We start from the raw sequence: 27,115 nt of genomic DNA, 5'->3' as shown, positions 1-27,115 counted from the left end.
GCCCATAACGCCGCACCTTCTTCCGAAGATTCACGCTGCAGGTCAGCGAACAAAGAAATTGACGTGCTCTCAAAACATAAAGCCAACGGCAAAAGACCCAAGACGAGTCCCAGGTTGGTAGAGACAAAGGGTGCTCTAAGACACCTGAACACACCAGGCTTGGAACGGTTCTTCAAAACCCAAGACACTCGGAAGTTGTAACTCAGCTCAGTGTTCTCCCCTCCTGCTAAGATCCCCCTAAAGTATCTGAGCAGAGGAGAAGAGATGGTTTTCCCAGCTTCGGGCCACCCTAGAGGGGTGTGAGTCAGCTGCGACGGGACAAAGCTTCCGTCTGGTACCAAAGACGAACCTCTGGAGGGCTGACTTCCGGGCGCCCTCTCAGCAGGGATGCCACGCCCTCTGGTCGGGCTCTGAGCAGAGCAGGTGCGGCAGCCGCACGGCCTCCATGGCCACAGAGCCCTGGAACAGGCTAGGTGCCCTCGAGAGCCCCTGGGCCCCTGACAACCAGGCTCCCTCCACGCCTTTGCTCAGCTGCCCTCAGGCCCCGGCCAGCCTCCCGGCCAGGAGGAAATGTCACTTCCCCCAGGAACCCTCTGCTTGAGCCAGACCGAGGCCACGCTCACCTCTGGAACCCCACGGCTCCTCTCTGCCCACCCTTGGCCCCTGCCTCACTTCACTGGAATTCTCGAGACTCCTCTCAAGGGTGGGGACAAGGCCACGTCCACTCGTGTGTCCCCCTGGCCCCTGCCTCCAGCCCAGAAGGTGTGCAGACCTCCTGCCCAAGTCACTGGCTCTTCCGGAAGAAGACGGAGTGGACCAAGCGGGTACTAGAGCAGGAGCCTCCCAGGCAGAAGGGGATGACAGAGGATGAGATGGCTGGATGGCATCACCGACTCAACGGATGTGAGTGTGAGCAAGCTCCGGGAGGTGGTGATGGATAGGGAGGCCTGGCGTGCTGCGGTCCATGGGGTTGCAAAGAGTCAGACACGACTGAGCGACCGAACATCAATCCCAAGCAGCAGGGTCAGCAAGTGCAAAGGCCCTGAGGCAGCACGTGTTTGCGGCTACAGAGAGAGAGTGAGAGGCTGAACTGACCCAGAGGCTGAAGTGACCCCTCTGAGGGCCTCGGCGGCTCCTCTGAGCCACGCAGGGAGCTGAACAGACAGCAGGCCTGCTCGCAGGGGTTCCCGCAGAGCACTCCCCATCAGCGCGTGAGTCCTGGCCCTGCCGGGCCCCAGCAGTGTGACTGTGGGGTCACGGCAGCGCCTGGCAGGCAGTGGGCATCCCCTACAAGCCAGCGTCCCCCACTGCTCTGTGGGCCGGAGTCCTCTCCAGAGGCTGAGGCTCTGGGTCCTCTCCTCCCCCCGGGGAAATGCGGGGCACCCCCACCCCGTGCGCCTCCCCCAGCCCCCTCCCTTCTCCTCTGGCTGTGCATTCTTGGAATTGCTGTAGGTGAGGAATGGCTCTGAAGCCAGGCTGCTCGCAGTCCTTCTGACTTGGTAGCCTCTGCTTCCTCCAAGGTGCTGGCTGGGGGGCCGCCAGGGAGCCCCTCCAGTCTCGGACCCTGGGCTCTCCCGGCTCCGATCCAGGGGGACAGCCCAGACTCCGAGGCTCCAGCCTGGATGGTGGGCGAGGCCCCGCCCTCCCTGGTCTGCTCCGTCCTCCTGCCTCTGCACACTGGGCTTCTTCCCCTCTTTCATTCGCCAGCAGGAGTGCCCGCCTGAGCAACTGTGCTGCAGCCCAAGGGGTGCGGGCAGAGGCGCTCACCTCCTAGAAGCCCGGCCTCTGGGCTGCCGGGGTTACTTAGTGACCCGCAGACCTCACTTTTTGCCCAACTGATGTACCACTACAGAATCGCCTGCTGATGCAAGAGACACAAGAGGCCCGGGTTCGATCCCTGGGTCGGGAAGACCCCCTGGAGGAGGAAATGGCAGCCCGCTCCAGTGTTCCTGCCTGGAGAATCCCACGGACAGAAGAACCTGACGGGCTACAATCCAAGGGGCTGCGAAGAGTCAGACATGACTGATCGCTATCCACACACACACACACACACATACCCCTCATTTTATGGGGTGACCACAGCCCCTGACCCTTCTGACCAGAATCCAGTGAAGACCCTCTTTCTTGCTGACCTCTGCAACCCAAGACGGCAGCTTCTTGGGGGTCCACTGCTTTGGAGGACAGGACCTATCTCAAACCATGTGACAGTGCCTTAGGCTCGACAGGGGACTTACTGATCCCTTGGGGTAGATCTGAAATAAATGAAAAGGTGGGGCTTCTGCTTTCTGTGGAAGTTGAAGGAAACGCTCTGAAGCCACGCAGAGCCTGTATGTAACAGCGGCACCCACCTCCCGGGGAGGGAGCCGGCTAAGACCTCTCGCTGCCTCTGCTTCCCACGCTCCAGACTTTCTACGACCCTTCAGCGTCTACTGGACGGTCACACTATTGAACCCAGGACGTGTCAGCCTCCCGCAGCGCTGTGTCTCACTGGCAGGCCCGGGAACTCCCCAGCTGAGCGGGGGTGGGGGTATTGGTGACTCGGGAGTTGAGGTGGCCTTGAGCTGGGCATGGGGAAAGGGGGAGGGGGGCTGGGCACAGTGCCAGGGAGCAAGGGGGTCGGGAGGGTCAGGCTGGACAAGGCGTGGCGGGCAGGTGAGTGGGGTGGAGGGTGAGGCGCACGTAGGGTCAGGGAACCCAGGGTCTTGGACTAGTCCGGCAGGCCCTGGGCAGCCCTGGACGGCGCGTGAGCAGAAGGCTGAGTCTGGGAAGGGCAGCGGGATCTCCCGCTTTGCAGCGTTGATCCCACGTTTCTGTGTGGCGTGAAGATCCCGAGCGCGTGTGCTCTGCACGGCAGCGTGACCCCGGGCTTAGAAGCGGTGGCTGCGGAGCTTGGCCAGCTCAGACTCTCGGGCTGTGCTCTGTGGCTGCGTGCAACGTCCGCAGGCCGTGACCCCACCTCCCTGGGCTTCAGGTCCTCACCCCGGGGTTGAGAACGGCCATAAAACACCAGCCTCTCTGGACGGGGTGGGCAGGCCTTCGATGAGCCAGGACATGTAAAGCATTTGAGACGGGGGGGCCGGCACACAGCGAGCCCTCAAGACACCTGGTCCCTGCCATCACCCCCGTTACTGGCGTCCTCCTGGACTTCAGTCCCCCTCGACGCTCACTTTTGAGGGCACCTCAGGGGGGTAAACACGGGCTCAGGGTCTGTCAGCAGGCAGGCAAACGCCAGCAAGGCCTGTCCTGCCGCCCACCCTCAGGACGCGGTGTCCGCAGGCTCCCTCTCTCCATCCTCAGCATCTGCACGAGCCGGGCCAGTGCCGGGAGCCCTCGATGCAGCTGTGCCTCACCTCGTTTTCTGCTCGGAGACCCTCTCAGGATGCTGGGGTGGGGGCGTTCGTTCTTGCCCTCGTTTTATAGACGGGGACACTGAGGCTCAGAGAGGCGAGGGAGCACACCCACCAACAGCGCCCTCCCATCAGGGCCCCCTACAGTGCCCGCACGCCCAGCTGGGATGCCCTTTCCGAGGCTGGGAGGACGCAGCATGCGGGACAGAGAGTGAAAGGGAAGCACTTCGGTTTCCCAGAAGGCTCTGGGGTCCCGGGCTCCAGGTGGGGAGCTGGGGAGACAGGGGGGACCTCTGGCCTTTTATCTGGAGCTGGAGGTCCCTCCCTGCAGGCCTCAGTTGGGGGGCCCCCATCACCCACCTGGAGCCATCAATGAGCTGCTTCTGAGGCCCACCTGTTGCCCGGCAGGTACGCCAGGACCCAAGACAGGGAGGGGTCCTCCCCCCACCCCGAGAAGGAAGCATTGCCCACCTCGAGCTGCACCATGCCAAACTTCTGAAGCCCCATAAAAGCTCAGAGAGCTTCCCTCTGCCAAGCCTCACCTGCCTGCCCGGGGGCCAGCCCCTCCCCTCGCCCAGCTGGGGGTCCGTTAACCAGGGGCTGGACACCTCTGAGCCTCTGCTCCCAGCTTAGGACAGGGGAATGTGCCAGGCATCTCAGGGAGTCAACTCCGGCCGCCCAACGGTCCACCGTGCTGCCTGCCTGCGGCCCTGCAGGGCCTTTCCAACCAAAGCTGGCATCCTGGCAGCTGCCAGCTGGCTCTGCAGCTCTGAGTTGGAGTCTGCCCCATAGCGGGCCAGCGGGTGGGTGGTCCCTGGGGAAGCAAGCCCAGATCCCTACCCAGTCTCTCCCTGGGGGTGGTGGGGACCCCGTGTGCCCTGTCCTGACAGTCAGCAGAGGTGGGCGCTCTGCGCTCTTAGGATCTGTCGTGCCCCGGTTCCGAGAGACCCAGAAGCGCCTCCCGTGCTGTGCTGAGACACAGAGGCCCCGCCGGGTCACTGGGCTGGGAGTCCTACCTCCTCTCTGAAGCCCAGCATCCCTGGGGCAACCAGGAACCTGTTCTCAGTGGCCGGGGCCCCGCCCAGAGGGAACCCAAACTCACCTCCCTCGCTCTGTGCACCCAAGCGCCTGGCTTTCAGAAGTTGGATTTTCTAGAAAAACAGGTATGTAGTGGAATGGGGACACAGCCTGCCCCAGCGGAGGGGAGAGGCAAGCCTCCAGGTAATAACTGTTCCGATAAGCGACTACCATGTGCATGATTATTTTTGTTTTTACCCCCTTCGAAGTGGTTCGCGGAACCCAGCCTAATTAATTTTCCCCAAAGTGGGGAGGACCGTCACCGGTCTCCTGCTCTGATGTCCGAGCACACGTGAAGGACGGGGTGGGTGTTCCAGAATCCTAGAGATGGCAGAGAGGCTAACTGAGCTGGCAGAGGACTAAGGGAGGACGAGGGAGGGACCGGCCCCTGGGAGGCTGCCCAGCGAGACGCAGAGAAGAACAGAGATTAGACGGAGGCGGGCGGGCTGGGAGCGGGCAGGCCTCTACCTGCCCCGAGAGCCGCAGGCCGCCCTGGCCGCCTTTGTGCAGAGTCACCTCGGAACAGCCTCGGTGCCGCTACCCTCTGCCCTCACTCTGCCAGCTGAGAACACTCTCTCGCTCACCCTCTCGCCAACAAATAGCACTGGCTTCTCGGGGGAGGCCTCCAGTCCTTGAATTAGGAACAGGGACCATAGGTATAAAGGAAACGGAGTCCGTGGACTTATGGAAGGCCCAGTCCACAGCAGGAGAGACCACCCACCAAGGGAAGGGACTGACGGGGCGGAGGAAGCACAGAAGAGACACTGGAGAAGCGGCTTGGAGGAGTTTCACACCACAGGCAACATGTCATCTCAAACTGGGTTTTGAAGGGTGAGTAGAAGTTTGCCAGAAAGGGCATTCAGGCAGAGAGGACAGCAAGTACAAAAGCATGGAGCTAGACAGGGCCGGGGGTGTCTGGGGAACCATGAATAATCCCAAACGATTGGAGCAGAGGGTGATTCCTGAGGGTGGACTTGGTTGTCAACAGTAGGACTGGACTCATCAGACCTCAAGAAAGGCTTCCCGGCCTTTGCCCCATCCCTCCGGGGTGTGCAGAGGTGTGTTAGTGCTGGGGAAACAGAAGGCGCTGTTGAGGTCAGAAGCTGCCAGCCTGGGGCTCCAGCCACTCAGCCTGTTCCACTTGCCTGAGGCCCGAGGGAAGTCATAAGTCAACACGCTACAACCAGTAACGCAGAGATAAAAAAAAGTGTTGCCTGAGATATCAGTTTTGACCACACAAGAAATTCCAAAGTAAGGATCCTGCTCTTGTCCAGAGGCTCAGTGATGTCACTGAAGTAACAAGGTTTTCTATGTTGCCGCTCTGTGATTCTTTGCTTGCCATGCCGTCTCCCCTCATGGCCACAGGACGGCTGCCGCAGCCCTCAGGTCACATCCCCTCATGACAGCAGCTCACTCAAAAATGAAGGGAGGCTACGGCTAAAAGGCTTGCTCTGTGCACATCTCTCTCTAGGAAAATTGTTCCCAGAAGTCCCCGACAGAATTTCCTGTAAATACTATCAGCCAAAATGAACTTGTGCCCACCCCCAAACAAATCCCTGGCCAAGGGAAGGGGGACAGTGAAGATCAACCAAGTCTGATCAGAATTCATCGTTAGCTGCTGCTGCCAAGTTGCCGTGTCTGACTCTGTGCGGCCCCACAGACGGCAGCCCACCAGGCTCCCCCGTCCCTGGGATTCTCCAGGCAAGAACACTGGAGTGGGGTGCCATTTCCTTCTCCAGCGCACGAAAGTGAAAAGTGAAAGCGAAGCCGTTCAGTCGTGTCTGACTCTTAGCGACCCCAGGGACTGCAGCCCACCAGGCTCCTCTGTCCATGAGATTTTCCAGGCGAGAATCCTGGGGCGGGTTGCCGTCTCCTCCTCCAGGGATCTTCCCGACCCAGGGATCGAGCCTGCGTCTCCTGCCCTGGCCGGCGGATTCTTTACCACTGAGCCATCTGGGAAGCCCGACCTGCTGCTAATTCTGTCATCTTAACATTTTTGTCTTTTCTTTATTGTCTGTTTCCTCATCAAAGTGTCAACCCCATGAGGCCAGGAACCTCTCTAGTTTTACTAACTGCCTGGCCTCCAGAGCGGGACTGGACTTCCCTGGTGGCTCAGATGGTAAAGAACGTGCCTGCAACGTAGGAGACGCAAGAGACACGGGTTCGATCCCTGGGCTTGGCTGGTCCCCTGGAGTAGGACGTGGCAACCCACGCCGGTGTACTTGCCTGGGAAATCCCACGGACATAGCAGCCTGGTGGGCTACAGTCCACGGGATCACAAAGAATCGGACACGACTGAGCACTCTCAGAGCAGGATCTGGTACACAGCACACGCTCAGTACGTGCTGAGCGAAGAAACGAATAAACCAGATGGCATGAGCAAGTACAGAGGTCATTCCAACTCATCAAGACCTGAACTGAATGTCCTGCGGGAGCCGAAAGCCACGGAGGGTCTGAGCAGGGCTAGACAAGGTTAACGGTAAATCTGGGGAGATTTCTCTTGGCAGAAGGATCAGAGGCGCGTGCTGGAGGCCGGGAGACCCGGGAACGGAGATGCTGTGTGCAAGGCGGCACACAGAGGACCTGAACTCGGCCCTGACAAACAGAGTGACTATCTGACCACCTCCCACATCCCAGCCCCTAGACGCTGACCCCAACCCACTCTACTCACGAAGCTCTTGTCCTCAGAGCTCCGTGTCCAAAGTCTCCCCACCTGCTGAACTCTGCTCAGATACCCCCTCCTCCAGGAAGCCCTCCCTGCTGCACCTTAGATCTGCAACCCAGTCTGTGCTCCTTTCATACCCTCCCCGGGTGTTTCCATGCCCACTGCAAGCCGGTGTCCTAGCAACAAGTGCATGGAGGAATCGGAGGCCTAGAGAGGGTCAGGCTTCTGGAGGGCAGAGGCTTTAGGAACGTGAGGGATCACAGATGCAATGCGAGGCCAGCCTATGGAAGCTTCTGGAAGCACACAGGGCTAGGTGGGCCGGCAGCCCAGCTTCTTCAAGTGGGAGGAAGACTGAGGGCTTTGAGGTCTGGCCGAGGACGTCAAGGAAGGAAGGGAGAGCGGCCTGCCATGCATGAATGCACCAGCTTACCTCACAGCAAAAAGCCCCATTTAATAGAGGACAAAACTGAGGTTCAGGGAACCCTTTATCCAAGGCTGCAGAGCCAAGCCCGGCCCTGCAGCTGCCAGACTCCTTTCTGATTTCTCAAAGGGAGTTCTATCCCCTAGGGCATGTGGACTTTTATGGGGTGTTTATGTTCATTCCGGTAGCTGGGAGGGCGGGGTACTCCCACTCAGCAGACAGGATCCCAGAAGCTGGACATCTCAACACACAAGACTGTCCCGCCAGGCAGGCCTGTCGGCACCCCGTTTGTGATCTCCAGAGTCTAGAATCTCATTCTATTTTGCATTTAAACACACAGCGGGTTTATTATATTTTGCAAGGTTATTTTGTATTTTTTTTAATGCACATGAGCTTGCCAGGGGTGGAAACACTGCGAAAATCAAGGAAGGCAATGCTTTCTGTCTGCCTGGACTTTGCCAAGAGCTGTTCACCGTTTCATAACACCACCTGCAGCCCCAGTTACCGTAAACCACACCTGGCTGAGTCTGCACCTGCAGCTGTTGTATACACAGTACATTCTACCCATGTGCATAAAGGTGTGTTTTAGCCCTGACATTTTTCAGTTACAAAGAGTCCTATTTCTCTCAGACCTAAACGCATTCATGGTAACATCAAGGATTTCCGTGGCATCCCAGTGGTTAAGAGTCTGTGCTCCCACTGCAGGGGACACAGGTTCAATCCCCGGTCTGGGAACTAAGATCCCACATGCCATACATTTTTAAAAAGTTTTTTAAACAAGGGGACTTCCCTAGTGGCCCGGTGGTGAAGAATCTGCTTGCCAGTGCAGGGGGTACATGTTTGATCCCTGGCCTGGGAACTAAGACCCCACATGCCGCGAGGCACCTAAGCCCATGCGCCACAGGTACTGAGCCTGCCCCCTGCAGCCTGTGTTCCGCAACAAGAGAAGCCACAGCAATGAGAAGGCTGCACGCTGCCACCAAGAGGAGCCCTGGCTGTGCACAACGAGAGGATGCCCGCATGGAGCAACAAAGCCCCCGCGCGTGCAAAACAATAATCAGAATAATTGATAGGTACAATCACTGGAGAACGTGACCCTCTCTCCTGGTATATACAGTCCTGCCTGAGCATTCCTGTCATGACACACGTGTCATTCTGTGACAAGTAATTCTCCTTTCATATTACAACTGGGGCATTGTATTGATTTGCTTAGATTATGGGCTGCAAGTAGGTAATGCTATCTATGAATCTGATTTCAGAAGAGAAGAGGAGCCGCTGCACCATACTCCTGAGTGGGGTGGGGGAAGGCCGCGGGTCTCAGCTCCAAGCCACGGGGCCTCGGCCCAGAGGAAGGCTCAGGACAGGCCTCAGGCAGAGCCTTGCAGGGTGTTCCCTCGACAGACCCTGCTAGGGTCTCCTCTGGGTCAGACCTTCTGAGAGCGAGGGCGGGAGGACGCAGGCGGTTCCTGTCTAGGGAACAGGTGTGGGAGGGGCTTGGGGCTTGTGGGGGTTGGGTGGTGAGCTGCTAAAACAAACCACAGCACTGCCAGGACCACTAGCATTTCCAAGGCCCCCCGATCCTCAAGGAGGAGAGCAGGCCGTCTCTGCGGTGAGAAGTACTGGATAACTGGATAGAGAAACGGAAGGAGAGGTCATGGGTTTCCGGAGCGTGATTTCCAGAAGTGACTGGACAAGGAGAAGCACAGGAAGGGGCTGCCTGAATTGAGCCAAGTTGGTCATTAATAAAAGCAGATACAAGGGGGAGAGGTGGCGGAACTCCTCCCAGCAAAAGGGTGAAGGAAGACACCGGCTCTGACACTGCTCGGCCACAGGGTGGCAGTGTTGGAACGAGGCAGCTTGGTTGCGGCTCAGGCTGTGTGCAGGGAGGGCGTCTAAGCGACAGGCAGCCCAGAGGTTTTCAGAAGCCAGGTGCAGAGAAAGGCATTCACACGCCCGTCAGAGGCCAAGTTATCTTGTGATTTCAGCACTGGCGGCACTGTATTTCATATCTGCAGAGTCAGTTCTTTTTAAACGCAGAAGCAGAAATATATGTCAATTCGCGATCCTTTCCGGTGCCGATCCCAAGCTGTCTTTAGCACAAATAGGACTTTTTCCCTCACTAACTGGAAAGACAAAGAGTAGACTGGCTTTCAGGTGAAGCTTACTACAGGGCTCAGGTACCAGTTTCTCTCTCCTCCTCCATGGGGTCACCTATGCACAGGCTATTTGCCCAGGCAGGTCACCTGTTGGTGTGAAGAGAGGGGTGCAGAGGCGTCAACACCCCTCCTCCAGCCTTAGGTCCTTGAGGGCAAGAGAAGGCAAAGAGGAGTCTGGTTATTTCTGATTGGCCAGGACTCGGTCATGTGATAACTCGGGATCCAATCGCTGTGGCCGGGGCAGTGACGTACAGACTGATGCTTGCCTTGGTTGGGGCCAGGGTGGACGGCACCACCCTGGGGAGACCGCTAGAGAGGCACGAACTCACAGGGGAAGACGGGCACTCAGGAGAGAAGGGGTAAGCGGTGCTGCGGAGAGGTTTGTTCAACATCCAGACACAAGTGCAGTGAACCCACTCCAAAGAAGAGGCACAGAGGGCCCACCGCACGTGAAAGCATGCTCAACATGCTTAGTCATGAGGCAAAGTAAACCAAAGCCACAGGAAGATTCCACTTCACACCCCCTGGGCCAGTTGTCAAAAAAAAGACAGACAATAAGGAGAGCCGGCGAGGATGCGGGGAAACTGAAGACCTGAGACGCTGCTCGTGGCAAGGTACGATGGTGTCGCTGCTGTGCTGCACAGTTCGGAGGGGCCTCACAGAATTAAACATAAGTCATCATACGTCCCAGCGACTTTGCTCCTGGGTATATATGGCAAACACATGAGTCACACAGAAGCTTGCACATGGATATACACAGCAGCACTATTCCCGGTAGTCAGATGGTGGAGACAACCCAAACACCCATACTGAGGAATGGATAAGCAAGATGCTGTCTGCCCATACAGCGGAGTATTATTCAGCCATAACAAGGGAACAAAGTCCCGGCACCCGGTACAACAGGAATGAACTTCAGGCTCGGTGAAAGAGGTCAGACGCTAAGGCCACATGCCGTGTGATTCCTTTTGGATCAAAGATCCAGGACAGGCAAATCCACAGGCTCAGAAAGTGGATTTGTGGCTTTCTGGGGGGAGGGGCAATGAGAAACAACCACTAAAGGGCTCGGGGTTTACCTGGAGGTTGAGTACATTCTGGAAGTAGATAGAGGTGATGAGAGAATAACCTTGTGAATAGACTAAAATCAAACAAACAAAACTAAATTGACCACTTTAGGATGATGGATTTTATTGTATGTGAGCCATTTATCGATTTAAATAAGGAACAAACAGCACGCACACCCATTACGCGGAACCCAAGAAGGGCCAGGACACATCTGAAGAAGGGGATTGAGGACCTGCCTTATCAGATACCCAGAAGTGTTAAGAACTGCAGCGATCAAGACCGGGATGCCTGGGCTTTCACTGAAATCTGGTGCTAGCGATACCACATTAGTGATGAGCCTCCATGAAGAAAACCCCGCCGGTGACATTCCATGGACGTCTGTGCGCCTCTCATTCCAGTGACCCACAAGGTGATAAATCATGGTGTCAGTGGCGCGCCCAGCAGCAAAGGGAAACCAGACCAGAGCTGTGAAGAGCTGCTTCTCGACGTGGGGTCGGTGGCCTCCCGCGCCCGCGTCTCCGGGGGGGGAGAAGTGTCAGGACCCCACTGTGAGGGTGATGGCGATGGACGCTCTCCTGGTCAAGCTCGTCCTTCTCAGTCCAGGCTTCCAGCTCCTCCGAAGATCATTCGGGAGGAGAGTAACCTTCCTGTTCTTCCTCAAGATGCAAAGAATTAGGATGCGTATTTTCTCCAGTGTGCTGAAGGACTAAAGGATTTAGAACCCTTTAAACAAACTGAAAAGACAGAATGATCCATGGATGTTGACAGCCGACAGACGTTTGGCTAAAGGGATGGACAAGGCTTGGTAAAGTTGTGGCCGCACTAGCGTTGCCCTTCTAAGAAATGGGCTTCCCTGGTGGCTCAGATGGTAAAGAATTGGACTGCAATGAAGGAGACCTAAGTTCAGTCCCTGGGTCGGGAAGATCCCATGGAGAAGGGAACAGCAACCCACACCAGTATTCTTGCCTGGAGAATCCCATGGACAGAGGAGCCTGGCGGGCCACAGTCCATGGGGTTGCAAAGATGTGGAAATCAGCTTGTGTTTCCCACATCCCCAATTCCCTTGGTCAAAATTTTGATAAGCTTGATGATGTCACAGGAATTTGGTGTTTTTTTTTTTTTAATAAGTCTTTAAGGCCAGAATTTATTTCTATTCTTAATGTTCAAGACACTTTAAAAGGGCCCAAAGATGTTCGGGTTTAATAAAAGGTCATACTGAGGTGGTATCTGTTGGTTCCTCCATTGCTAAAGGCTCAATTTAATCCTGGTTAATCACACACCCTGATAATTCTTCCAGTCGGTGGTGGAGATCTGTTCTGCCTCCCAGCATCTTTCATAAATGGCCACCAGTCCACGAACGACGAAAAGTGCAGTAGCAGAAACAATCAGGAGATGTCTGCGGGTTCTCCCTGGACATCATCCCCGTGTTGTTCTTTGAAATTAGGCCCTCCGCTGATCAGCTGGGGTAGCTGAGATCACACTGAATCTCATCTGGTATTAAATGTAGCTCTTTCTCTATAGAAACCAGCAAACACCCGTCAAGATAAAATGCCCACAGAAATGTCTTGCATCATCTAATTCCAGGCATTCACCAGGGGAAAAGCTCAGATGCCAAATCCCTGGTCTTAGGCTAGGCTATCAAGGCGTTTTTTCACTGAGTGCTTGATTTTGTGAATACAGTCATCAGAATGAGATTTCAAGGGCTAAGTATTCGATTTACAATTGTATTCCAATTGTATTAGCTTTTGAAAGCACAAGAAAATTTTCAAATGAACTCTCAGGATAATTACAAAGGTAATGACTGCTTTGCAAGAAACATTTAAAAATTCAGATGGAGAAACTTCACAACCACCCTTGAGTCTGCTTAGCATGTTCTAATGATACTGACTTATACGTGCCAGTTTTTAAGTGCGTTCTTATTTTAACATGAACAACTGCCATCACGGTACCCACAGTAAGATGCCCTTTTATCTAACTAAACATTATTTATAACATGCCAGGGAGGACTATAAAAAGCTTTACAAGACCAGATTCCTCAGCTGAGAGACTCTAGCCAATCAAAAACCTAAACATCTAAGAGTTCCTACTATACATGTCAACTGATGACTCTGCTGATGTCAAAAGATGCCTAAGTCCTTTGGGCATTTGAAGTATGACTGAAGCTGAGTATCTCGAATACATCTTCTAATACACACAAGATATAGTAAAAAGAGAAAGGCTGGATAAAAAGCACTTTTAAATGTCCACACTCTCGTTTGATTCTCTCCACCTAGCCTCCAAATATTATCGTTACTGCAAAAGGCGTCATTGCTACCCTTCCTTCAGTCAATTTGTTTTCATTAAATACTCAGCAGAGGGCTTTAAAACTGCTTTTTAACAACACTGTGTGAACCACAGAGCGTTGCTGGCTAGGACACACAGCACATCAGATCTCAGCTCCCCAACCAAGGATGGAGCCCTCACCCGGCATAGGAATCGTGGCGCTTTCATCCCGGGACCACAGGGAAGCCCTAGCAGGGCTGTCTTTTAAACTAACTAAAGGAAAAGATTCTAAAGTGAATATTTTTAAATGCTGTTTGTGTTGAAAAAGTGTCTGTGTTTTAAGAATCTGCTGTAAAAGAGACACAGATGTAAAGAACAGACTCTTTGGACTCTGGGGGGGAAGGCGAGGGTGGGATGATTTGAAATATGTATATTACCATACGTGAAATAGATGCCCAGCGCAAATTAGGTGCATGAAGCAGGGAGCTCAAAGCTGGTGCTCTGGGACAACCCAGGGGGATGGGATGGGGAGGATGGTGGGAGGGGGGTTCGGGAGTCGGGGACACATGTGTGCCATGGCTGATTCATGTCGATGTATGGCAAACCCCCCCCCCAATATTGTAAAGAAATTAGCCTCCAATTAAAATAAATTAATTAAAAACAACAACAAAGAATCTGCTATATTAGTTTTTCAGCTTCAGCTGTTAGGGACGTAGCCATATCCTTACTGAAAAAGAAGATGAAATGGTTAGCGGGGAACGGCATCCATACACAATGTGTTACACTCTTAGAGGGGACTGAAGACAGAGGAGGTGTCAGTTCTGCTGCGTTAATAACAGCAATTAATTTATCATAGCAGTTATACATAATTATTTTGGTGGCACCAGTGGTAAAGAACCCGCTTGCCAACACAGGAGATGTAAGGGACACGTCTGCCCACACGTGGGCTGAAGCCAGGAACCGAGGCTGCCGGTTTGGGCAGAGGGTAAATGAGTTATGACCCTAACAGCAACACCCTTGGCCAAAGACCGCTCCCTGAGCCCAGTACACCTCCTTCCAGCCCAGTACATTCTCCCCGCTGAGAGCCTCAGCCGTGGCACCCTGCTATCCACCCACTGTACCAACGGGAGCCAGACCCAGCCACACACGAGTTACAAATGGGGTTGGGTCTTCCCTGGTCTGCACCCTCTCCCCTCCCATGCTGGCTGCAAAGAGGGCTTTCAACTCCAGCTCATGTCAGTGTAGACAGAGAGCAGAGGCGATGTGATGACAAGCTTTCTCTCCAGGGCCCCCAGTCTGTGACTTCCTCGCCCAGGCCGCCTTTTCAATCTTATTTACGGGAAGAATTATTTTCCCAAGAGTAACAGTGAGCCAGGCCCTGTTCTAAGCACTTTGTACAGATGGGTCTCATTCAGTCCTCACCACAGCCCTTCAAAACCAAGGCTACTTCCGTCTCCATTTTCTAGATAAGAAAACTACGGCTCAGAGAGGTTAAGCAACTTGCCCAAGGACACACAGCTAGTAAGTGGAGAAGGCAACCAATCTGACCCCAGGGCCTCGACTCTTGGAGGCTGTGGTTCACGGGCATTCACTCACAACCTTGTACGTGGCATCACGCATTCGTGGCATATTCTGTTCCAAAATGGGATGTACAGACCCCAGGGGCTGTGTGAGACCCACTGGAAAGAAGCTTCATGTGAGACAGCTGCTGTCTCACAGGCATTGTGTCAGCTGCTTGGACCACAGCAGTGAGCCAGCCAGACAAAACCCCTGGCCGCCCGGAGCTGAGAGGCTTGTGGGGGAAACGGAGAGTAAGGAGAGATGGAAAGAGTGAAAGAATGCGAAGCAGGAGCTGCTGGAGGCCGGAGAGCAGATGTTCCTGAGACGGGAGCATCCAAGCCAGGACCTGCTGGAGGCCAGGGAGGAGTCTCTGGAGGCAAGCATTGTGGGCAGAGGGAATGGCAGGTGCAAAGGCCCTGAGGCAGGACCGGTGCGCACGAGCCCAGGGGGCAGGCCAGCCAGCCTGGGCAGAGAGAGCCAGGGGCGGGGAGGGCTGGGCCGGATGAGGCCAGCCTGCAGACCACCCAGGGGCTCTGCAGCTGCCTCCAGGGAGGACGGGAGCCAGGGATAAGGAGAGCACAGCAGGGCTATGACTCCCAGTGGCAGCAGCCTGCTGGCTGCTGGTGGAGGCTGGGTTGGGGGAGGGTGGGCACGGGGAGGCTGGGGCCAGGACGCAGGCGGCGGCCTCGGGCTCCTCGCTTCAGCTCTCGGGCTGGCTCCTCTGGACTCGCCCCCCTCCCCGCCACCTTCCTGCACCCCAGCCCAGGCAAGTGCTCGCTCAGAAAGCCCTGCCAGTGCCCCCCCGGGAAAGGCACAGCCTAGCGGAAAGAGACATTCAGAAACCGCCAACCCTACAATTACCGATAAGATGGATTCTTCTCCCTGACAGGGTGCAGGAGATACGGAGCCTGTTATTACCAGGCCTAATTACAGCGTCTCGGGCTGCAGCACTCGCTGCGAGAGAAATACCAGCGGCCTGCAAAGCGGGGCTCAGTGCTCCCTCCTCCCTGCTGTTAGAAGCATTCAATCTGCCCGAAATAATTACACATCTTCTCCCCCAAGAGGCTGGAGACAGGCCTGCTCCTTCTCTAGGGGCTGGAAATTCAGAACCTGCCTCTGCAGTCGCTGGCACCGTGGATGCTCACATCAAGGCCGCAAGTGGCTCAGGCCTCAAATCTGGGCCTCTCCAGGTCCGAGTGCTGCTCTGTGCCAGGCGCTACTCTCGGCTTCCTTGTCCGTTAAATGGTTTTGTGATACCTGTCGTGTGCAGAGTGGGTGATGGATGCCCCAAGGCAAGGGCTGGTTCAGTTCAGTCGCTCAGTCATGTCCGACTCTTTGAGACTCCATGGACTGCAGCACGCCAGGCCTCCCTGTCCATCACCAGCTCCCGCAGTTTACCCAAACTCATGTTCATTGAGTCGGTGATGCCATCCAGCCATCTCATCCTCTGTCGTCCCCTTCTCCTCCCGCCTTCAAACTTTCCCAGCATCAGGGTCTTTTCAAAGGAGTCAGCTCTTCGTATCAGGTGGCCAAAGTATCGGCGTTTCAGCTTCAGCATCAGTCCTTCCAGTGAACCCCCAGGACTGAGCTCCTTTAGGATGGGCTGCCTGGATCTCCTATTGTATCATGGGGTGAAGGGGTTCTGTGTATGGACCGCCTACTGGGTGCCGGACGTACGATGCTGAGTTCGTGACGTACGATGCTGAGTTCGATTCTGCTGAACGAGCGGCTTCCTCTTAATGACATCTCACCCCTAACCTGAAAAAGGGAGGGCTCCTGTTCCTACCGGACGGAAGAGGAAACCGAGGCCCTGCGAGAGCGGGCCATCTTCCCAGAGTCACGGTCACACGGCAGTCCCAGCTGCCTGGCGGGTCGCAGGGAAGCAGAGGGACCTTCCTGGATACCGCCGGCTGCAGCCTTGGGCAGGCTCCTCGCTGACCTTGGAGCTTCCCGAGCAGACGGTGACAGTGGGCGGGACCCGGCTCTTAGGCATCCCCCGAGGGCTCCTTGGGGAGACACAAGCCAAGAGAGGAGAGACTTCAGGCTGGGCATTCTGAGACCACCGATGCGTAGGACTCACTCAGCTTATTTCTACCATGACTTTCCACTTTTAGTACGTGAGTCCAGGGTGGTTTGTGTGGGTTTTAAGGTCTAATCAAGTTTCCACTTGTTTAAGTGTGTTAAAAAAAAAAAAAAAGTGAGTGTGCTTAAAGAAAGGTCAGTCCAAGGACAAGTGCTCCAGAATATGGCAAAAATGGGGAGGGGCCGGGCAGCTCAGGACCACTCAGGAGAGTCTGGGAAAGCTGGGCGCTGGAAACTGTCCCACACGGGCGCCGGGTCACACCGAGTCCCTGGTCCCTGGAGCTGAACCCGGGCCCCGCGGGCCCCGTGGTGTCTTCTGCTGGAGTCTCAGCCTCAGCTTCCCCCCCGGGGAGAGCCTCCTCCCGGTAGGCTAGGAGCCCTCCCTTCCCAGCCTCTCTGAAACCCAGGCCTAGGCCCTAGGCTGGACTCCGGTTCCCCGCCCCCACCCAGGTCCACGGCTGAGTGAGATGTCAGCGCGCCAAGGCTGATGGGCTAACGAGCGGGCACCTGACGCCCCGGAGACCTGACCTGTCTATTTTCAGGAAACGGAACATCTGGTTCCAGGCCCGGCCCTCTCCCCACACCACCTGCCCGGCCGCCGCGCTCCCCGCCGTCTGTGCCTGACGGATCGCCCTCCTGATATCTTTATTATCGCTTTGAAAAGACGCCGTGGGGGCTCCTGAGCCGCCCTCCTTTCCTGGAGAAATGCTCCCCCCAGGGCGTTCCGATGTCAGCAGGTTGAGGGTGTGACACCATGGGCAGTCCCTGGCCAGAAGCTCCCCTGTCACGCGGATGGCTCCATAAATAACGCCCAGCCCCTGGGAGCACCCCCACCCCTCCCAGGGACCTGCAGATGCTCCGGGAGGCGCTGCTGTTTCCACCTTTCCTGCCAGAGGTCGGCAGGCCGCTGCTTAGACAAGTTTCAGGAAATAAGGATTTCCGGAGAAAACAATCAATAAGTAAATTCAAGGCCCATGGGGGTGTACACAGCCTCCAAAGACTCAGTTTGAATTCAGTTCTTTCTCAATTGGTTTTGCAAAAGTGCCTTGGAGGACGTGAGCGACCGTTCACTAACTCACTCATTCATTCATTCCAAAGCAGTACTGGTCTGCCAGACAAACGACCTGGTTTGTTTCCGAAACAAAAGGCACAGAAGTAAAAAGCGGGGATACGTTATGAATTCAAAGACCTGACTTACAAGCCAGATGGAACATGTGAGTCTTGCATGGACCCTGGTTTGATTAAATGAGGTGTGGGGCGAGGAAGGCACCCCTCACGAGTAGGAATGAGTGTATGCACTCTGAGTTGGAAAATATTGAGGAATTACTGTCATTCTTCAGACACAATAATGGTTTTGTGGTTACTTTTTAAAATTCGTATCTGTAAAGTCTGGGATTTTCTTTCCTTGAAATTATTCCAGGTAACCCCCCCGACTCCTAACCCCCCGCAACACACACAGACAGATTCGACTTTAGGATGAAATAAGATCAGCAGGTTTGATGGTGTTTGACTCCGGTGAGGAGTGAGAGGGGACAGGACTGCGCCACGATTGTGCCATCTCTGCAATTCTGACCACTCTCTACATACAATACCCGATATTGCTACATGTGGAAATCACATATGTGCAATCACCATACACTTTACCATATGATACAGTTTTATATCATGATCACACACACGGTGTCATATGCTAGATGCAACGTTGTAACATGTACAAAGATGACACACCGCAGTTTACAACGTTAGATGGAATGAACATGGACACGGCGTGCTATATATCTATTACTATATTGGAATGTAATAACCTCAGGGAGGTGTTAACTGATGCGTTTCTTTCTTTTTTTTTTGCCTCACCATGTAGCTTGTGGGATCTTAGTTCCCCAACCAGGGACTGAACCCGGGCCCTCGGCAGTGAAAGCACAGAGGGAATTCCTGACTTACGGCTTTTAGTTGGGATCCAGTGGACATAAACCCTGTGTGACTCTGAGATGTACCAGTGTTGATCCGGGTGCATTCCCATTCTGCAGCACGACTCTTAACAGGAGTGGTCTTTGCCAACACCTCTATCACAACACATTGGAGAAGGGCACCCCAGTATTCTTGCCTGGAGAATCCCACGGACAGAGGAGCCTGGCAGGCTACAGACCGTGGGGTCACAAGGAGACGGACACAACTGAAGTGACTCAGCACACACACAGTGTTGACTAAAACCACCCGTCTGCTGCGCATCGGGCTTCCCTGGTGGCTCAGACAGTATAGAATCTGCCTGCAATGCAGGAGACCCGGGTTCGATCCCTGGGTCGGGAGATGCCCTGTGTATCAGCTCTCAGGCCTTATGCATCCACTGGTTGCAAGTACCTTAGACAACATCTCCCTGTTTCCCCACCTCCAGCCCCTGGTAACCACCCCTCCACTCTCTGTTTTTATGAGTTAGGCTATTTTAGATTCCACACATAAATGACATCAGCGTCTGTCCTTCTCTCTCCGGCTTGTCTCACTTTGCATAAAGCCCTCCAGGCCCGTCCACGCTGTCGCAATGGTAGGGTTCCCCTGTATCTCGTGGCTCAAGAGTATTTCACGATGCATACATTGCCTTAAATTGCAGCTGGTCCCCCCAACACTTTCTCCACCTCACTGTATCAAACCAGTCAATCCTAAAGGAGATCAGTCCTGAGTACTCATTGGAAGGACTGGTGCTGAAGCTGAAGCTCCAATCCTTTGGCCACCTGACGCAAAGAGCCGACTCATTGGAAAAGACCCCGATGCTGGGAAAGATTGAGGGCAGGAGGAGAAGTGGGCAGCAGAGGATGAGAGGGTTAGATAGCATCACTGATTGAACAGACATGAATTTGAGCAAACTCCAGGAGACAGTGGAGGACAGAGGAGCCTGGTGGGCTACAGTCCATGGGGTTGCAAAGACCTGGACAAAACTGAGTGACTAAACAGCAACATTAGTTATCATTCAGTTCAGTTCAGCATCAGATATTAAATGATATTACATAATGGAGCTATTTATCCTGCGTGTACAGAGTGGCAGCAAATGGCATCAGTGTTGTTCACTCCTGGCATATCACAGGCCTCCAGTGAGCAGAGCTCCCCTGCGTAATTAACACAGCCTGGGTTTACACAGACGCGGAGCTGCCTCCCTGTTCTCAGCGGGGTTCAGCCCCACCACCGTCCTCCTCTCACATCAGCTGACTTCTCACAGACGAGTTTCACAGGGCAGTGCCCGGGGATAACAGCCTTCAGCAGCTCTCTCCCCACTGAGCCTGCACCCCACCCACCCCACGTCCACAGGCGTGACTTGTATCCTTGCCGGCCCCAGAGCCAGCAACTTGGGTGTGAGGTCCGCGGGCTGAGGGACATTCCTTTCATGAAGAGAGAAGCAAACCAGAAACAAACACGTAAATAATTTCAGTAACTGCAGGTGGGGATGAGAGACTTAAAAAGAAGAGAAACCAGATTTGGGACAGAGAACAGGGAGGGCACACTTTATGCCAGGAGGTCAGGATGGTGTCTTGAGCACAGGACCTTGGAAGGGAGGCTGGCAGAGGGCCAGCAGGAGTACCCAGGCCGATAAAGGCAGGCGCAGAGGCCCTGGCACTGGACAAGCCCAGCACGTGTGGGGTCAGATAGAGAACCGACCCCAAGGAGCGGTGGATGCCGGGTGCCAGGGAGGAGGGGCGCCTGCTCTTCTCATGGACCAGAGACACCAAGGGTCACAGTTGCCATGGAGATGGTCCCTGGCCTGGGGGAGCAGCCGGTATCCTAGCTGGGGTCCTGCTCAGAATCCCCTTCTCCACCCTGGGCCTCAGTTTCCACGGTACACCAATGGCATCCATGGTCCTAAGGGGCAGCGAGGGGCCCTATAGCCAAATCACCTGGAAGGCCAGATCATGCGGGTCTTTAAGGGCACCTACTTCCCTGCCTCTCCTACCCACATTCACTGCCCCAAAGGCAGGAAGCTCTTCTGTTTGAAATGCTGTGAGGTTCAGAGAAGAACAGTAGAAGGCTGAGTGGCCTTTGTGCTTGGGCCATTTCCTGTGTCCTCAAATCAAGTGGCCAGGAGTGCGTGACTAGCGTGGACCTTGTCCATTCTGTGCTCTACACGTGCAGTCTCAGACAGGGATATGTCTACCCCAACGAAAACCACAACTCAGGACGACAGAGTGGTTGGCCCTTCCCGCTGCTTCAGTTCTGAGAGCATCACTTCCACTGCCCACTGGCACGGGCAGCGCCCACAGCTCCAGACTGACGGAGCCCCCTTCACCCTGGCTCACCTGCAGGACACTCTGTGGCAAGTGACGTTGTATTTAGCAGGAAAATCCTTGAAAGAAACTACTACAAACAGGTTCAAATAACTAAAGAAACCAAATTTAAAGAACTAAAGGAAAGCATGATGAGGATGAATCAGCACAAAGGTTACTGACCAGGAGACACAGATCATAGGAAAAAAACCAAAATCGAACTGTGGAGATGGAGAGGACGATATCTGAAATGACAAAGAACATCCCCTGGAAGACTTCAATAGCAGATTCGAGACGGCAGAAAAATCCAATGAACTTGACGATACCTCCATAGAAATTATCCAGTCTGAAGAACTGAGAGCAAGAAAGAAGAAGAAAAACAAAGTCCGTCTCAGAGACCCACCGGCAACGTAAAGCACATCAACATACGTGGAATGGGAGAACCAGGAGAAGTGAAGAAGGAAGCAGGGACATTTTTTGGAAATAACAATGGCTAAAACGTCCCAAATTTAATGGAAAATATTGAACCACACATCCAAGAAGCTCAATGAACTCCAAGTTGGAAATACACAAAAATATTCACACATAGACACATCACAGTAAAGCTGCTGAAAGAAAAGGAGAAAAGCAAAAATCTTGAAAAGCAGTAAGAGAAAAAGGACTGTTTATGTACAGAGGCATAACAATAAGATGAATGGCTGTGTTCTCCCCAGAAATGACGGAAAGCATGAGGCAGTGAATGGTATGCTATGTTCCAAGTGATAAGACAAAAACGCTGTCAGCCAAAATCTACTATCACCAGCAAAACTATCCTTCAACAACTAAGGCAAAATTAAGACATCCCAGATAAGCAAAAACTGACAGAATTCATTGCTGACTGGCTTATCTTAACATAAATTCTGAAAGAAGTCTTCCAGGCTGAAACTAAATGACTCCATAGAGTGATTCAAATTCACAGGAAGAAAAGCAATAGTAAATATATAATCTAATAAAGGACCCTATTAACATATATAGCTTATGTCATATTTTACTGCCTTTGAAATACATAATAATGCCGTATTCTTGGGTTTACAACATATCTAGATGTAATATCTATGGAGGAAGAGAACAGAGTTAAACTGGAGCAAATCTTCTATATTTTACTAGTATTAAGTCTGTATTAATTTGAAGGAGATGGTTTTAAGTTAAGATGCATATTAAAATCCCCTGAGCAAGCATTAAAAAAACTAAAAAATGTAGAGGAAAAATGTACAGAAAAATTAAAAACGTACACTAAGAAATATTTACTTAACACAACCAACAGCAGTCAAGGAAAACAGAGAAACGAGAAAGATAAGGGACGTGGGAAATAAACAGTGAAATGGCAAATGGGAATCTGACTGTACTGATAATCATATTAAATGCGAATGGTTTAAACATCCCAACCTAAAGACAGAGATCGTCAGACTGGATAAAAAGGTGAGATCTAATTATTAACTGTTGACAAGAGAAAAATGTTAGATGCAAAGGGAGAAAAAAGTTGAAAGAAAAAGGATGGGCAGATATACACCATACAGACAGCAGCGCAGAAAGCCAGAGTAGCTGTATTAAAATGAGACTAAATAGACTTAGAGTCAAGACTGGAAATTCATAGCTGTAAATATCTAGGTTGAGGAAGAGGAACGGTCTCAAATCAATAATCTAACTGACCTTAAGACGCTGGTAACAGAACAAACTCTTCTAGAGTAGGCAGAAGGAAGGAAATAATAAAGGTTAAAGACGAGACCAATGAAGTAGGGGGCAGAAACACGGTAGAGACAAGCTATGAGGCCAAACGCTGGTTCTCTGGAAAGAAAAAAAAAAAAAAAAAAAAAAAAACGACAAAATTGAGAACCTGCTAGACTGATGGACGAGAAAAAAACAGAGAAGGATCCAATGACTGGAGTCAGAAATGACAGACGGGGCGCTTCCCTGGGGACCGAGGGAGGAAGAATCCTGCCTGCTGATGCGGCAGACGCAGGGTGGGTCCCTGGTCCCGGATCCCGCGCGCACAGAGCAGCCGAGCCCGCGGGCCGCCACTGGGCCTGCGCCCTAGAGCAGAGCTTGGGGGCCGTGGCTACGGAAGCCGGTGCGACCCGGAGCCCACGTTCTGCAGCGAGAGGCGCCATGGCAACAGACGCCTGCACACCCCCAGAGCGGCGGAGCCCCGCTCGCCGCACCTGGAGACAGACTTCGTGCGGCAAAGAAACCCAGCCCGGCCAGGAGCAAATAAATGAATAGTTTAGAAGTTAAGAACTCCTGTTCCTAAGGAAGAAAGAGATGAAAGAGGGGACATTCCTACCAACCGCACAGAAATAAAATGGAATAGTATGAATCATTGTATACCAGCAAATGAGATGACTTAAACAGCAGAGGTTGGCCAAATGATGCTGTGTGGTGGGCAGGGGTGGGGCTGCGGGGGCAGGGAATGGGCACAGGTTTCCCAAGAAAACCCCATCAGCCCGTCCCAGGGAGTGTGGATGGAGCCCTCTCAGGGGGCTCTCTCTCAGGCTTTGTCACAAACGAGTTCGGTCATGTTAACTCCTCCCCACCTGCTGAGCCTCAGTTTACCCCTGTTTCAGATGACCATTGCTAGACCAGATGAAATTTTCCCGAAGTGTGAGCTGATACCACGGACAGGATAACAACGCTGCATTAGAGACTCCCAAATTCCAAGATGGAAATCCAAATCTTTTTAGTTCTTTTGATGATCTCGTACACATTAAAAAAAAAAAGTGTCAGCCTGCTGCTAGATGTCTCAGCTTCCTTCTAACATTTGCTGGTCTGTTTGGAACAGAAGGCAGGTAGGTCTCGAGGGCAGCGTCCCTATCAACAACAGGACCGCGCCAGGACTTAGGAACCTTGCTCTGTTCCCATGTAGCATGGCTACCTTCCGCTGATACAAGGTGGTGGGATGTATTTTTCATTTAACTTCACTTTCGTAGAAAAGTTGATTTTAAAAAAGAATCCAAGAGAAAAAAAAATCACACTGTACAATGTACATCACATGCTTTTGGATTGTCTTTAAAATAGGGAAAGTACATCAAATACATACTTTCTATTGTATTTCCTGACGTAGAATAATAGCCTTGGCCCATGGGGCAGGGCTGGGGGGTGGGAGACGGGAGCCGGAGGCAGACTCGCCCCAAAGCGTTCACGAGACGTTTTGATTTTTGAACCATGTGGGCGTAACTCAGGTCCCCCTCCAAAAATTAAATGAAAAAATAAATTTAAAATTAAGACAAGCGTGAAATAAATTATAGTGATGCTCACTCACAGGGGAAAAATCTCCACGGTGGCGCCCACACGGCTGAGGCTGGCTGGGGATGGCGGTCCCCTCCAGCTCTGGCCACGGCGGTGGGGTCAGAATACCAGGCACACAGCCCGCGTCCCCCCCGCCCCCACCGGCACTGGGTCCTCCAGGGAGGGCTGGGCGAGGCTCCTCAGCCGGCAGGGCTCCCATTACCGCACAATGTCCTGTCTGTCCGGAGCCGAGTCAGCCTGCACCTGTCCTGGCCAGGCACTCCCTGCCGTCCCTACGCCCAGGCCCCCAGGCCCCCAAGCCCTGGGCAGCGATTCGTCACCATTCAACATGAGATCCCGACCAGGGCAGCCTGCCACCTCCCTCAGAGTCTCTGTTCTCAAGCTCACCCCAGAAGATAGTAACAACAAACCCAGCCCTGCCCCTCCCCTGTGCCAGGCACCGCGGCACAGTCAGTGCGACGCCTCATCAGCCTCATCACTAGCATCACCAGCCTCATCAGCCCGTTTTCCAGGTGAGCACAGCTGGAGGTTACGTAACCAACACATCTGAAAAGGCAGAGCCCACCACTGAACCACCGAGCCCTGAATCCAGAGACCCTAACCACTACAGAGCCAGCTGCAGAGCCCGAGGCTCTCACAGGGCCTTGACCCTCAGTCCCCGGAGTACAGATGGGACAAGGAGGCCCAGAGAGGGCGGGGCCCGGCCCAGAGCCACACGGCAAGTCAGTGAGGGCCAGGACACACGGGAGGTCAAGGACGCAGCCCTGGGCGATGGGATCCCGCAGAGAAGACAGGCCCGTTCACACGGGTGCTGTCTGTGCACCTGCTTCCTTTAAAGGGGCGGGGGGAGTGTGCATGCGTGAGTGTGTGCGTGCACACGCAGCCCCGCGCCCGAGCCCAGATTTCCAGCTCAGCGGTTCTGCTGCGAAGTGTCCACTCCCAGCTCCACCCTGAGCCCCAGCCCACGCGGCTGGGCCCCTCCACCCCATTGTTCCCGTCTCACCTAAAAGAACATAAGCATTTTTCTGCTGGCGCCACACCTCGGCCCCTGCTACAATCCACGGCATGGGGTTGGGGGGGTGGGCGGTGCAGGGAGAGGCTGGGGGGTGGAAAAGAGAAGGCCAAGGCAGGCAGGAGATCTGGGCTGGAAGGTTGCAGCAAGGGAGCCCCCGCTGGGCACTGAGAGGGGCTGGACTGGGGGTCTCCTGGACTTGGTTCAGGCCTCGGAGCCTCAGTCTTCTCCTCTGTAAATGGGCTTCCCAAACATCGGGAACCTACCTGTCATCAGGGTGACACGGATTTCTGAGAAACGGCCTAGCTCAGCGCCTGAGACAGGCTGGGTGCTAATGTAGATGAGTCTGTTTTCCATACCTCAGCTTCCTCATCTGGAAAATGAAGTGTGTGTGTGTGTGTGGGGTAATAGCAACCCCTTTATGATGTTTGTCAGGAGAAGGAAATGCGTTAACGGTGGTGAAGCACATGGTGGGTGACGTCTGTGCTGTGGGATTATGCGTCCTGACGGACCACCTTCAACCTGGGACGAGTCACAGGGTCCCACTTGGGCTCAAACTGCCCTAGTCGAGAGGGAAAGCTACACACGCCCTCTAATAACATGGACATACACTCAGATGCCAGTTGCGTCCGATCCTTTCTGACCCCATGGACTGTAGCCCCCCAGACCCTGTCGACAGGATTCTCCAGGCAAGAATACTGGAATGGGTTGCTATTGCCTTCTCCAGGGGATCTTCCCAACTCAGGGATCAAATTCTTCACCAACGGAGCCAGCAGGGAAGCCCAATCAAGACGTTAAAGAAAGACACGATGGCTCAACAGAGCCACGCTCTCCCAAAGTCGGGTCCCCTGTGTGCTCTTCTCCACGGCCTCCGCGTCTCTCCTGGGCGGGCTGCCCCTCACAGAGGACCAGGATCCTGGGGTGGCCAGGAGGGGTATGTCTGATCTCTGCCCCCCTGCACCCCCGCCACCATGACGTCCCTCTCAGCCCAGGGTTCACTTTCAGGAATGGTTCCTCAGCCCACTGCGTGGCCCTCCATCTCTGTCTCTCAGGCTGTGATTCCCTCCCTTGCACGGTTCTTGTGCTTGTGGGAAAGGCAGACCTCTGGAAACGATCCAGAATGATGGCCCTGCTTGGGCCAGCTCCAGCTTCTTCGTGTCGCCTCGGGCTTGCACACATGTCCCACCGCTTCTCAGCCTGGTGGACTCCTACACACGCTTCAAAGTCCAGCTCAAATGGCCCCTCCTAAGGAAAACCTTCTCCTGCCTCCTGAAGGATATCATCAACCCCTTCTCTGGGCTCCCTCACTGCTCTGAGATCCAGCACTGACCACCTTTCTGACCCAAGGAAAGTTTCCTAGCCTCTCTGTACCTCAGTTTCCTCATCTGCAAAGTGGGAATAAGAAAAACAAGACTCTCCAGGGCTGTTGTGAGAATTACACGAGACGGTACGTGTGAAGTGCTTAGAAACACCCTGAGATATGGTGAACAGATGCCTTCTCACTATCGTATTTTATTAATTATGGTCCTCGCACTCATCACAGCCCTCACTGCCTCACACCATCAGTGAGGGCTTTTCTGTCTCCCTAACGAGATGGAGAACACTTCTGGTTAGAGGCTGGGGGTCTGGCCCTGGATCCTCAGCTGAGAGCACTGGATGGGCAGAAAATAGGTCCACACGAATGAAGAAGTAAATAATCCCATCTGTTGGGCTGGGGCGGAACCGTTCAGGGCACAAACCCATCAAGACTCTTGTGCAGATAGAAGGACCAAGGCCAGGGAGGATGGACCCCAGGGAGGACAGATCCCAGGGAGGATGGACCCCAGGAGGATGGACCCCAGGGAGGATGGACCCCAGGAGGGCAGGCCCCAGGGAGGGTGGGCCCCAGGAGGGTAGACCCCAGGGAGGATGGACCCCAGGAGGGTAGACCCCAGGGAGGATG

The sequence above is a fragment of the Oryx dammah genome, unplaced genomic scaffold (genome assembly GCF_014754425.2).
Source record: "Oryx dammah isolate SB20612 unplaced genomic scaffold, SCBI_Odam_1.1 HiC_scaffold_9, whole genome shotgun sequence".
Taxonomy (NCBI): Eukaryota; Metazoa; Chordata; class Mammalia; order Artiodactyla; family Bovidae; genus Oryx; species Oryx dammah.
Note: the sequence above shows the minus strand (reverse complement) of the source record.